At 43.2% G+C, this 13283-nt stretch overlaps 1 protein-coding gene across 2 annotated transcripts in view; it reads left to right on the top strand.

Moving 5' to 3' along the window:
* Positions 1–13283, top strand: part of LOC147717927 (uncharacterized) — a 126056-nt gene that overhangs the window by 56250 nt on the left and 56523 nt on the right. For both annotated transcript variants that reach the window (XM_086924719.1, XM_086924718.1), the window contains exon 2: positions 2722–2845. The gene's annotated coding sequence lies outside the window, so the exon portion shown is untranslated. The remainder of the gene's footprint in view (positions 1–2721; positions 2846–13283) is intronic.

The following is a 13283-nucleotide window of genomic DNA, read 5'->3' as shown; positions in this document are numbered from 1 at the left end:
TATGAAAGAAACTGCATGGATGGGAGACAAATGGCTTATGTTTCCACTTATAAGCGTATTCGGGACATTCTGTGATTGAAAAAATATCCCACATTGTAAATGTATTTTAATGTCAATAACTCATAAATCAAACCTCAAATAAAGGTGTATCTATTGGTTGCATTAAATAACGTTCTAAGCTGTAACTGGTCAGTGAAATACCAAATATACTAAAAATTGGTATTTTTTGCTCTTTCTAGCCGCACCCCGGACTCCTCCCACTGACCCAATCCTCTGGTTATTCCCACCCCCTGATGCTCCGCCCACAGTTCCCCTACTTTTTTTTCCCCACTTCGACCACTGGATGTAACTCGTTATATTATTTATCTGGATACAATGACGGAAGCACATTTTTCGGGCGGGACGCTATGCTAAATACAGATTTTGTTAGCTTATGTGTTTTTAAGCCACCTCCTTAATTACACCAGCCACGCCCCTTGAGAGACGCCCACCCCCTGTTTTTCCATTCCACTTAAAGCCATGGGTACTTCTGTCAGTCCTACTTCAATGTCTGTGACACCTGTTTGAGAATCTGGTCACCCTAACCTTACGCAACAAAGCCATACACTGCCATCTAACTATGAAACAAAGCAGAGTGAAAAGGCTGCCACAACTCACCACTAAACCTTCTTAAGCAATACTCTTGCCACCTCAGTTTCTACAATACAAAGTGTCTTCGCTGAAAAGCTGCAGTTTATTCCGATCCTCCTACCTGATTGACACAAGCGCCTAGACACTTCTTTTGAAGCGCCAGAGGCGCTATAAAAACATATTTTCATTCATTCATGGAGATGTTCTTTGGTGATGCAGTGTTTTCTGCTGCAGGTGCTGGAAAGGATGCTTTCTCCCCTGTGCCTCTATGTTCAGGAGACCGCCTCCTGTCGTTTCTTTTGTTTTTCGTTCGCTGCTGCTCGTCTGTTGGGCGTCACCACTCTGTTCTCAAACTTTCGGAGTCATTCTCCGACTCCCACGCTTTATTGATGTCTTGCTTACGAGGGCTGAAAGATCAGTATACAATTTCAAAAAATTTCCTCAAAATTTGGTAAAAAGTGATTTGTCAATTGCCTCTAGAGTTAAAGATAGTGTTAGACCAAAAAGAATACCCAGTAGGTATTTAAATTAATATCTTATTTGTTTAGGGATAAGATGTTACATTCTTTATTTATTTAGTTTATGCTTTCTATGTCTATTCATGTCACTAAGGACACAACAAGGGCCCCATCCCGTGTTTCGTGTGGGGCACATCCCATTATTCTGCGCAATTTTAAAAACATAAAAATGAATAGCATTTTTTTTATGTATTGCGAGAATTGTTTTTTTAAATTCATGAGTTAGTGGCAACTAAAACTTTAGTAAAGTTTGGAATACCTTTACCAGGGGTGCAGCTACTATTGTTGTCACAGGTGCAGTGTCGCCGGGGCCTTGAGCTCTGAGGGGCCCTTGAATCCTAATCATTGCTGTATTTCACTACCTCAGCAGCAGTGAAAGGGGCCATTGTCCTTGCTTGCACCAGGGCCCATGGATTCCTAGCTGCTCTACTAGTCCTTACACTATACACAGCTTTCCTTTTATATCATTTACGGTAAGTAAACCTCAGAAAACCTTCACTCTATAAACAGTTTTTCATTTGTATAATCTACGGTTAGTAAACATCAGAAAAACTTCACTCTATGAACAGCTTTCCTTCTGTGTTATATACGGTTTTTACACATTAGAATACCTTCACTCTGTATACAGCTTTCATTTGATATAATATACGTTTAATAAACATCAGAATACCTGTACAATATATGCATCGTTCCTTCTGTATCATCTACGGTTAGTACTCATCAGAACACCTTTACTGCAGTGGGGAATTACCTTTTTAGGTCGAGCCTAGCGCAGCGCGCATGTGCTACCTAGGAGCTGACCTCTTGGAATCGGTCTGCACTTTTCTGAAACACGTGCATGTGTTTCTTTGTTGTTGCAGTAATTATATTGGCTTTTACAATTGTCCTTCAGAAAAGAAAGCATGCAACTGGCCAAGAGCTGGTACATGTCCCACCTTTTTCTCAAAATGTTGACTCCCGCGGCATCCACCTTGAGGGAGAGAGCAGCAGCGCGCAGGGGCCATCTGTTTCTGATTATTGCGGCCGCGCTTGTTTACATTTGACACCCCTCAGTGTTGACTGTAGTGTTAACACCACAGTCAACAATGAGGGGAACGCAAATTGTGCACCCCATGTACCATGATGCAAAGGATCCAATTTTTCTGGGATATGATGTAATGTCTAGCCACACTCTCTTTTAACTGCCCTACTGATTTTCATGACCTCCATTCATTAGACATTCCTAATATTCCCTTTTGTACAAATTGCATTCAGGCCCATTGATTACACTTCATCCGGCCCAAGCCGAGGAGAGCACGGTCTGAGCCGGAGAGTACAGCCCAAGCCGGAGAGTACAGCCCGTGTGTGGAGATTCTGGCCCGACTGCAGATGTAAAGCTACAACTCGTAAATGATCTCTGTGAATACCAAAAGTCATAAAGTTAGACTTTTGTCTCAGATTACCCTTGTGAATCAGTCCCATTGTTAACAGGCCTCTGGACTCAGTTTGAACAGATGCCAAAGAATGAAACCGGTAAAGAAGGAATAAAGTTGTTACCACTGTTCTCTTCAAAGCATTCTTTCGTTTCTTCCAGGCGATGGTTTTTGTTGGTATTTGAAGTTTCCTTGCTGATGCCGGCCTGCTCTTATGATGAAGGTACAGACAGTGGACAGACGGATAAAACATGAATGGTGCTCCAGGCAGGAGGTGCTAACCAGGTGATTAACAGTCTTTCTGATCCGTGCTCAAGTGAATGTAAAATGGACAATGCCTACATACAACTTTAAAAAATCTATGTGTACAATGTATCTATATCTTTACTTCGTTTTTTTCCAATGAAGGTGCTATTTGGGCTCGGAGAGCTACAAGTGCAGTTGTATTTGAGGCTTTTGCATAACACATTTAGAAACAAATGAATTTCACTCGTTAATAGATTTGTTCTTACATAAGATTAAGCCTGTGTCGCGTAATTGTACGTGGCGAGTATATATACTCAGCGGGCTTGAATGGGCATTTATGGGTGGGAATACCTGAAAAGTCGGTGAGCAGGTGTGGTATACAAAGTTTGCATAATTTCTTTCACATAATTATGACATTTCGGGAAACTTATTCTTAATTACGCAAAATACAACTCTGTCATTCAGTGCTGTATTTTTGCAAGACATTTGTCGCTGCCAATTTTCTGACCTGAGGCTTCATTTTGCGCAAAAAAAGTTTCTGCTGACCTGTGAAGATCTGAGTCAGGACTCTTAAGTCACACCTAGGCCTTACGTTGTCCTGCACTTTTGACTTTTTTAATTAAAAAGTTGTATTAATATTTTCCGTGAGCTTTACATTCCAGACACATCATACATATGTGCTTTTCTTCTGCCTTTATTAACTAAATGGAATACATATGCCTGCACGCTGAACACATTTTCACATATTGTGTGCTTTTCTGGTTTCTTGGTTGCTCGTGCTTCAGCCCACTTCATTCTTTTATCTTCCTCTGCATTCATTGACCAACATCACCCCTTTCTAGACCCCCCATTCTTTCTGGTATCCAATTTTGCAGTTGACACATTTAATACAAGCCTAATTTTGGTAAATGAGTTGCTAATTTATCAGATCACTAGCATGTATATAGGTTCTCCTTGTTTGAGCCTCCAATCATCTTTTGGCACTAATATCTACCTCATCTATAAAGGTCGTAATCACTTTCATCCATACATCTGCTATAGGTGTTTTACGTACGCCCCTCAGCTCCTCAGCTCTTTGGGTAGCCCTCTCTGCTATGGTCCTCTGCTCTCTTCCACTCGGTGTGTGATGGTCCACCTGATAATCACCAGTGTTGTGCTCTGTCCCTGCAGGCAGCAACTAGGCCCAGGTTTACTAATTTATTGCCCCTTTTGTTTTGCTTCCTGTGCTGGTATACTCCCAGCAGGAACACTTCCATCATAAGCAAAGGCCCTTCTATTTAGTGTGCATTCAATTTCTGCCACAACCCTAGTCCAGAAGAGTTCTATGACTGGGCAACTCCACACCATATGTGCAGAGTCAGTATCAAGGGAGGACCAATGGGAACAATGCATTAATGTCTACCTGCATCAGGATATTTCATTGAAGAGGGTATGCAGTGTGCAGGTAATGGAATTGTGTATATCTAAAAGGGGTGTTCCTGGAAGCCTTATGGGCTTGTTGTAATGTCTGCTCCCATTCACCCCCCCCCCCCCCCCCTGAATGCTGTGCCCAGTTTTCCCTTCCATCTGGCTCGCAGTGCTGCTTAGGTGGTGCTGCTTATGACTCACTTCTTTCTGCTGACTATGGATGAGACCGATAAAGAGAAGCTGAACTTCACTGCCAGCCATTGACGGGATGATATTGCAAAAGTCTCTCACCACCTCAAGGAAGCTTTGATGTGGTGGAGCTTTCCAGACAACCGCAGCACATCTCTGCCTTTTCAACCTACAATGGACAGAATAATGTTGAAAGCAGACGCTTCCGTACAAAGTTGAGGAGCTGCCTCGCGGGTGCTTTCAGGACAAGGCAATGGTCAGAGGCGGCAGACCCGAGAGCAGAGGACGGCCTGGGACCAGGGTTCGATTCCCGGCACGGCAGGTTTCTGAACCAGGGTCAGCGGACTCGATAATTCTCTCGCCTCGGTGCCCACTCTGATCAGCGATCACACTCGGCAACTCTGGGCATTAGCTTGCCTCATCTTCACTAACGGCTCCACCAGACCGCCGGGGATGCCTGGTCTCACCCTGGAGATACCCATTAAGGGACCATCTCTCAGGGAAGCCAGGAAGGGTTTCGCAGCGGTCGAAGCGCCTTGGGACCCTCCGGGTAAGTAGTGCGCTATATAAATGCCTATACATTTACATTCCCCCAGCGTCAACATTTTAAAACAATGGGCTGACCTGTGAGGTGTCCTGTAATGACTGGTGAACTAGGCCATTCTGATCAGAACTGACCACACACCCTCCATGTGTTATATCTCCAAATAGGCGGCTGCGAGGTCCTGTGCCCTATAGCGAAAGTACCGCTATTATGGGACTTTGCAGTAGCTTCATTACCCCAGTTAGCCCATAATTGAATTTTCTATTGAGGGGAGGACAACAATAATATATCACAGCAGCCCTCTTGAAATTAAACTGTAAGCTGATTTCTTTCTTCTCTTGTACTACTCATGGGGCCCACCAGAGAGTGAAGATGTATTCCGCCCGGGATCGGTCAGCGTGGACTTACCTGCGGCCGCCACAATTATAACTCAGGTTTCCATCAGCAGCTTTGGGGAAGATTCATGCAAAGTGGCTCACAGTAGCTCAAAACTTTCTTGGGTGCTGGAAAATTGTGTTTTTGTGCAAATAGCGTTTTTTCTGATCCGGGCCACTTCGAGTCAACGGTGTGTTACCTGGGAGGTATTTGGATGGTGCAGCTCAAGCCCCCATGTTTTTTCACACACAGCCCTAGCTGTCTAAAAATAATGCTTCCGTGAGGTAGGTGCAAAGTATATTTATTTCTATAAACCGTTCACACATTGCATGTGTGCTACATTGCACAGCGAACATCCAATTTGCGAATTTGTCAAAAATGGTCTTGTTTTAGGATTGTGTACTGGAAGGGTATACTTCCAGTACAGAACCTATGCCAGACATCAGGCACACACATCTGCTGCAAATGTTTTGTTCTTGCCGCTAGGCAGCCGGTTTGTCAGCGGCAGCCAGCACAGGATGGGGCAGAAGAGGAGGGGTGGGAGGGAAGGTCGTTAGACGATGGTATAGATATAATTAAATAAATAAAGAATACCTATTCCGTCGACTCGCCTCGCCCCACCCCGCCTCACCACGCTTACCTGTGCTGGCCGCCGGTGCTCCTTGTGCTCCAGTGCAGTGGAAGAGAGCAGCAGCTCAGCGTATTTAATACATGTGGCTCTGAGGTGTGTTACCGCTACAACGCATCTTTTACAACGTAATGCTGTTACAACGCAGCTATTACATCGCAAATACCATTACAATGCATGCCATTACAACGCATGGCATTACATAGCAGATGGTATTACAACGCATACCATTACATCGTAAGTATTGGTAAGTATTTAATTTTTTTTTTTTTTTATTTAATATGTTATTATTGATTTAATTATTATTAATTATAAAAAAATATTTATTTCGTTTTTAAATATTATAAATTAAATATATTAATTTAAGTATTTTTTAAAATAAGTATGAGTATAGGAGTATATGTTTTGGGGTACTGATGTATATGTTTTGGGGTGTTTGGGTATTTTTAGGTTTTAGGGCAGTGTTTGGGTTTTGGGGTACAGGGGTGTTTTTAGGTTTTAGGGCAGGGTTTGGGTTTTGGGGTACAGGGGTGTTTTTAGGTTTTAGGGTAGGGTTTGGGTTTTGGGGTACAGGGGTGTTTTTAGGTTTTAGGGCAGGGTTTGGGTTTTGGGGTACAGGTGTGTTTTTAGGTTTTAGGGCAGGGTTTGGGTTTTGGGGTACAGGGGTGTTTTTAGGTTTTAGGGCAGGGTTTGGGTTTTGGGGTACAGGGGTGTTTTTAGGTTTTAGGGCAGGGTTTGGGTTTTGGGGTACAGGGGTGTTTTTAGGTTTTAGGGCAGGGTTTGGGTTTTGGGGTACAGGGGTGTTTTTAGGTTTTAGGGCAGGGTTTGGGTTTTGGGGTACAGGGGTGTTTTTAGGTTTTAGGGTAGGGTTTGGGTTTTGGGGTACAGGGGTGTTTTTAGGTTTTAGGGCAGGGTTTGGGTTTTGGGGTACAGGGGTGTTTTTAGGTTTTAGGGCAGGGTTTGGGTTTTGGGGTACAGGGGTGTTTTTAGGTTTTAGGGCAGGGTTTGGGTTTTGGGGTACAGGGGTGTTTTTAGGTTTTAGGGCAGGGTTTGGGTTTTGTGGTACAGGGGTGTTTTTAGGTTTTAGGGCAGTGTTTGGGTTTTGGGGTACAGGGGTATTACGACTTTATATAAATTAAATTAATTTTATTTAATTTAATTAAATTAATAACAATATTTACAATTATTAATTTAATTGCATTAATAAACGATTACAATTAAATTATATTATTTAAAAATGTTTAATTAATTAAATTCTTTTAATTTTATTAATTATAATTATATTATGTATTATTTATAACTTAATTAAATTATAATTATATTTATTGTAATTAATTACATTATATTATTTTCTATTTATAAATTTTTTATATATCATTAATTATATTATTTTAAATTACTATAATTAAATTAATTACTGTTTTAAAAATGTTATATTATTTTTATTATTTTAAATTAATTTAATTAACTTTATTACATTTTTTTAAAAAAAGATATACTTACCAATACTTACGATGTAATGGTATGCGTTGTAATACCATCTGCTATGTAATGCCATGCGTTGTAATGGCATGCATTGTAATGGTATTTGCGATGTAAAAATCGCGTTGTAACGGAACGCGTTGTAAAACATCGCGTTGTACTGACACCAATCCGGCTCTGAGCTTCCGTCGCACCTTTGTGCTACACATCTCAGCAATTGATTGCTAAAAGTATTATATTTTTACATATATTTGTTGAGCTAAATTTGAGGTATTTTATCTATACTTAGCTTGTGTAACAGCACAACAGTGAAACCATATGAAGCAGTGACCTTCACCTTTTGAAACATTACCCTGATCTTACATGAGAATCTATATCCAGCAGTAGTAGGGTATACAGTCATTAGTTATTCATAGAGAGAACATTTTAAATATGTGCCGCTGTGATACGGGGACTTGAAAGGTGCACTTTACCGTTATATGTTGTATATAAAGTGCACCGCTAGTGGGAAGGTTTCCTAGCATCGAAGAGCGGACCAGGCTCACATATATGTTGATTCCACAAAATGTCTGGGGTAGCAGAAATTACATCACTGACATTTGACCTACAGATGACTTCACAGGTAGTGACACCCCATGATCATTGATCTAATGGACTCACATGAAGAGATTACACATGACCTTTGACTTGCTGTTAGTATGTTGAGTTACTGTGTGCTCAGCTGGTGCATTTTAATACGAATCTTGCAAATTGTTAAAGGAGGTGAAGTGCTATGTGGCACCTGATATACTAACTCTCATTCTACACTTATTTGAGAGGTATGACGTCACTTTGCTGACACTTTGCTATAAATGGTAATAAAAAATAGGTTTCTTGCTATGACCTTCCAATAGTGAGCACTCAGTCCAATACTTTTCAATATTATGGTTGAATCGGAACACCACTTCAATACCAGAGGAGCCTGCTGCATAGGCTGAGCGCCACGCTTTGCGCCCACTTATGGAAATGCACAATCCAGTGCCCCGCGTTCCGTTCTTGGGATATTGCCCAGATTTAAAAACTGCAGGGCACCAAGAAAAACACATGAGTCAATATACCATACAGCATATTGTGTGCTTGATGCATTTCGGTGATTCATTATTTTAAACTGGGCAGCATAGTTTGTTTCCTAACAGCCCAAAATGCTGCAACGCAATTCCTCTCCTCTTAACCTCTTCCATGCTCATGACGAGCTGGCGCCATGAGTCTCAGTGGAGCTGTGCTCATGACGAGCTGGGCTCATCATAATGGCCCGGTTCGCCCAGGCGCGATTGATTCCTTGCCTGTGCGGGCGAATAAATCAGTGGGCGGAGTCCTGACGAGCCCAGCTCGTCATGAGCCAGCTCCACTGTTACTCATGACGAGCTCCGCTTGTCACGAGCGCCGCGCCCCTCCCCATCCCCCCGCACAATGAGGGAATTACCCCCGCAGCGAAGGGGTTATCATGGCACGTTGTTTACATCCAAGTGTATAAAGCAAATTCTGATGCTCCAAATGCTAGCTAACAAGTGACATTTATTTTGTTACTGTGAGCCTCTCAAAAAATTGATGCCCTGCATTTCATTAATACCTTATACATGTAAATGTAAATGTTTTTGTACTTGTATAGCGCACAGCTACCCGCAGTGGGTTTCCCGGCGCTTGTACGAATACCGCAAGGGAACCCTTCCTGGCTTTCCCTGTGAAGTGTCCACTCCTGGGCACCCCCATCGTGTACACCAGGCATCCCTCGTGTTGTGGGGGCCGTTGTGGAGACTAAGCAAGCTATTGCCCAGAGTTGCAGCGTTGGGACCCATGATCAGAATAGGCACTGAGGCGAGAATATCCGGTCAGGGGAATTAATGAGCCCGAGACCCGCCGGGGCAGGAATCAAACCCTTGTCCCTGGCCAGAGCTCTGCATCGAGGTCTGCCTGCTCTAACTATTGAGCCACATGCATCAACATTTGAATAAGAACCATAGTTAACACATGCAAGATGAGAGATTTGCATAATGTCCAATAAAAAAGTGCACAGTGGTGTGATCGAGCCGATGAGGAAGTGCAGGTGCCTGATATTAGGTACAGTTCTAAACTAGACAGCATGCCACCAGCACTTACAAACAATGAGAAGCTGCTTGGCACTCTGTCCAATGGAAAAGGCATTCATGCAACACCGAAAGCACCTAATATAATGCTCTTTACAAACCATTAACATTGCAATTCCCTAAATACATGCCGACCTGAGACACAAGCAACGCCAGTGATGACTAACAAGGAAAGTGAAAGGGCTTCTGGGCTGGCAAACAAGAGAAGGAAATCCACCAATGCAGATTCCATGATATTTACCCACAAGAAGTAGGGAAAACAGCAGGGGAAGCAGAAGGGGGTTCTGTGGGAGCAGTGTGTAACTTGGAGAAGACAAGACGTCATAAACACTCAGCATGGACTATGACTCTGCTTTTGTCTATTAAATGTACCCTTTAATTTGATAACTTCCATATATACACGTGCAGTGCTTTGCTGAATTAAAAGCATGCATATGTAATACAGGACGAGATTCCCAGATGTAGCAGGTTAGCAGTCCTGCTCTTTAGTCCTCTTACACCCGATGTACTCCCACCTCATGCTCCGACCAGCCTTGGCCCGAGGCTATAAATAAATGGGAGGAGACCTCTCGGGGTCGTCTGCCCGAACCAAAACGTGAGTGTGTTCAAGGGCAAAGGGGCAATTGGTCACACGAGACAGCGGCCTACCTGCCATAAGGGTAGGGCGCAACACCAAGAGACCGTGGACAGGGGCGGCCTTAAGCATGTGCAAGCTGTGCACCTGCACAGGGCCACCAAACCCCAGGGGCTGCCACGCCAATATATATCCTTAATATAATCTTCTGAGGATGGATACATATTTGCGTGGCGGCCCCTGACCAGGATTTTGCGTCCTCTGGCTCTGTTCCACTTCCAAACACCCTGACCCCTCTCTCTTCACAGGCCTCCACCCCGCCCAGATCCCCTCTTCCGGGGCCCCCTACCTACGCTCCCTGCCCAGGGCCACCATGAGCCTAGAGCCGCCCCTGCCGTGGAGCAGCTCCAGCTGCCATTCCTGTACTTTTAAGTCCTTAAAAATCATAAGGGACACCATTCACTTGCCTTACACGTAAGCTAAAGCCACCACGCTGCGGCGCCTGCAATTCTAATACTCTCCGCCAGCCACCACTCCCAGGAAATGAAGCATATTTTCTTCTCTGTCAGACCTCAGAAACACAGGCTATTCCAAAGGCAGACAAAGTGAAACTAACCGCTCCTGTGCATCGCATGTTCGTTTAAGCTGTGCACCACCTGGAACTGCACACTGGTACAGGTAGGTTACTGTTTCACACCGCTTCTTAATGGACCTAGTGCAGGGCACAAGTCCTAAAAAAAAATTGGGGGGACGCTGACATCACGGACAGGAAGTGACGTCACGAAAAGGTAGCGTGCACTAAGTTGCAGTTTATAGTTATCGAGCTCCCGGTAAAAAAAAGTGGGGGGATGCCGTCCATCCGCGTGGTACCCCGACTCGAGCCCTGACCTAGTGCATACAGCTCAGAGTCTGAATTTGTGACCAAGCAGACCTGTTTCTCCCAGCTCAATAGTCGCTGCTGGAGTTCCGCTTCTTTTTTTGTCTTTTTTTCTAATTTTAATTGCGAGAATGCAGGAGCATTGATGGGTGTTAACCATGCCCCTGTCCGTTCCGCCATTTCCTTCTTGTGATTGACAGAGTTCCTCTCCGATACTCCTCGTCAGGCCCCCTCACCTGAAAAGGGGGCTTCTAGAGAAGTCTGATACAGAGAGAAACATGAACAGCGGAAACTAATCTCCACTGGATATGTAATGGAGGGGTCGCAAGCCCCAAAAGACATCCATGCAGGGTCACCCACATTTATAGAGGCGAGAATAACAGCCTTTGAGTTTTGGCTCGAGCTTTCATAACCTTAACTTGGTACCACGGTTACACACGGAGGGCACAGTTTATGAAATCCCTGCATCACTTTTGCACCACGTAAAGTGGTACATTCGTGGCTTTGAGTGGCCTCTTAAATCATGAGTACGGCGATGCAGCGCAAAGTGCTGCGACGCCTCATTCTGCTCCCCCCGGGAAGTGTTCCATGGGCGTTACCGTGGTTTTACCATGCAACACCCATGGATTTTGATGCTGCCCCATATTTACAAAGTGATGTAAACCTGGAGAAGTGTCAAATCTGCACGCCTCGCGAGGTGAGGCATACAGAGGAGAAATATGCGAATTTCTCCTTGTTTTTTCCTCTTTCCATGTGTGCTACACTCTGCAGCATACATGGAAAGAGGAAAACGCCTCGTGGAATTGTTTTTTGTGCAGGAAGGTACCCCTTCCTGCACAAAAACAATCTTGCCAGCAATACAGACACCATTCATTCATTATTTCTTTATTCAGTTTTTGACAAGTATTAGAAACCATAAAAGTATTACGCAGATAAAAATCATCAATTCACAATTAATGTTAAAAAGTTTGCAATTCAATACATTAACATTATCAATAGGGCGGCATAGGGGAAACCTCAACATTTCACTTAATACATAGAAGTTCTAAATTATCAGAGCGACTGATTATGAGAATTTTTATTTTTTTATAAATTCAGTCTAGGTCTAAAAATACATTTCAGGAATTTAACTATGTACTTCGATGTCCATTCCTCCTCTAAAAACTGCAAATATAACGGGGCTGGGCGGCATCTTCTGAGGCCCATAAGTTTTAGCAAGGGGATCAGCCAGATCTTTCTGTGCTCGTTATAAAGTTTGCAGAAAAAGAAGGTGTGAATGGTTGCCTGAATAGAGATCTCACACCAGTGCAGGATGATAATACTGGGTCCCAATTATTTCTCGTTGGGAAGGCAACCAAACGGTGAAGGAGATTTAGCCTGAACCTGGTCAGGAGAAATATCTCAAATAGTAAAATCATAAGTCAAATATGGCTGGATTAAGAACTTAATTTGGACCACCATAGAGTGTTGGACAGAAGTTTTAATAGCTTCTTTAGTAATTCGTAATTCTTCTAAATGAATAAGGGACATCGCTTTTAATGTCTTCCTCGATATTTCCCGGATCGAACATGGGACTAAATAATGTTTTCCTAGTCCTAAATCATTCAGATTTTTTTTTTTATATAAGACAGCCATCCAATTTTATGTGAATAATCCAGGGACATACTGTCTGTGATTATTTGTTGTGTGAACACATTTTTTCTGACGACCAAATTTGATGCCAAAGAAGGAGTGTTTGAATTTTGGCTAGGTGTAATAGATAGGGAATCCCCAATTCCATATGGCATGAGAAAGTGGACACACTCTTTGGTACCGCTAGCAGAAATCTTAAAAAGACATTCTCAGCCACTTGTAAAGCACTGGTATTTGCGTACCCCCATACTCTAGCCCATATAGGGCTATTGCCTGGCATTTGGCTCTATAGATCTTTAGCAATTCCGCCGGCGGCCTCTTGCCTGGTTTTTGAGAAGTTTATGAGGGCTGTAATGGCTCTCATGCGATGGAGTTTTCTGGCCTCGATCGCAGGTTTCCAGTTTAATTTTTGATCAATAATAATTCCCAAGTTGATCTGTGGTTGCAAGTTTCTCCTTGTTAAGATAAATGTCTTTTACCACTTTTTTCCCTGGTCCTGCTATCATTACATAGGTTTTTTTAATGTTTATATGTAGATCCAGCTTTTCCATGAATTTGGAGTATCTATCCAGCGCCTTCTGGAGTTCACGAGGGGTGCGCTCCAGTATCACAGCGTCATCCGCGTAGAGCAGAGCGGGTATCGGAC

The sequence above is a fragment of the Lissotriton vulgaris genome, chromosome 5 (assembly GCF_964263255.1).
Source record: "Lissotriton vulgaris chromosome 5, aLisVul1.2, whole genome shotgun sequence".
Lineage (NCBI taxonomy): Eukaryota > Metazoa > Chordata > Amphibia > Caudata > Salamandridae > Lissotriton > Lissotriton vulgaris.
The sequence above is the reverse complement of the archived record's forward strand: the minus strand, read 5'-3'. Positions and strand labels throughout refer to the sequence as shown.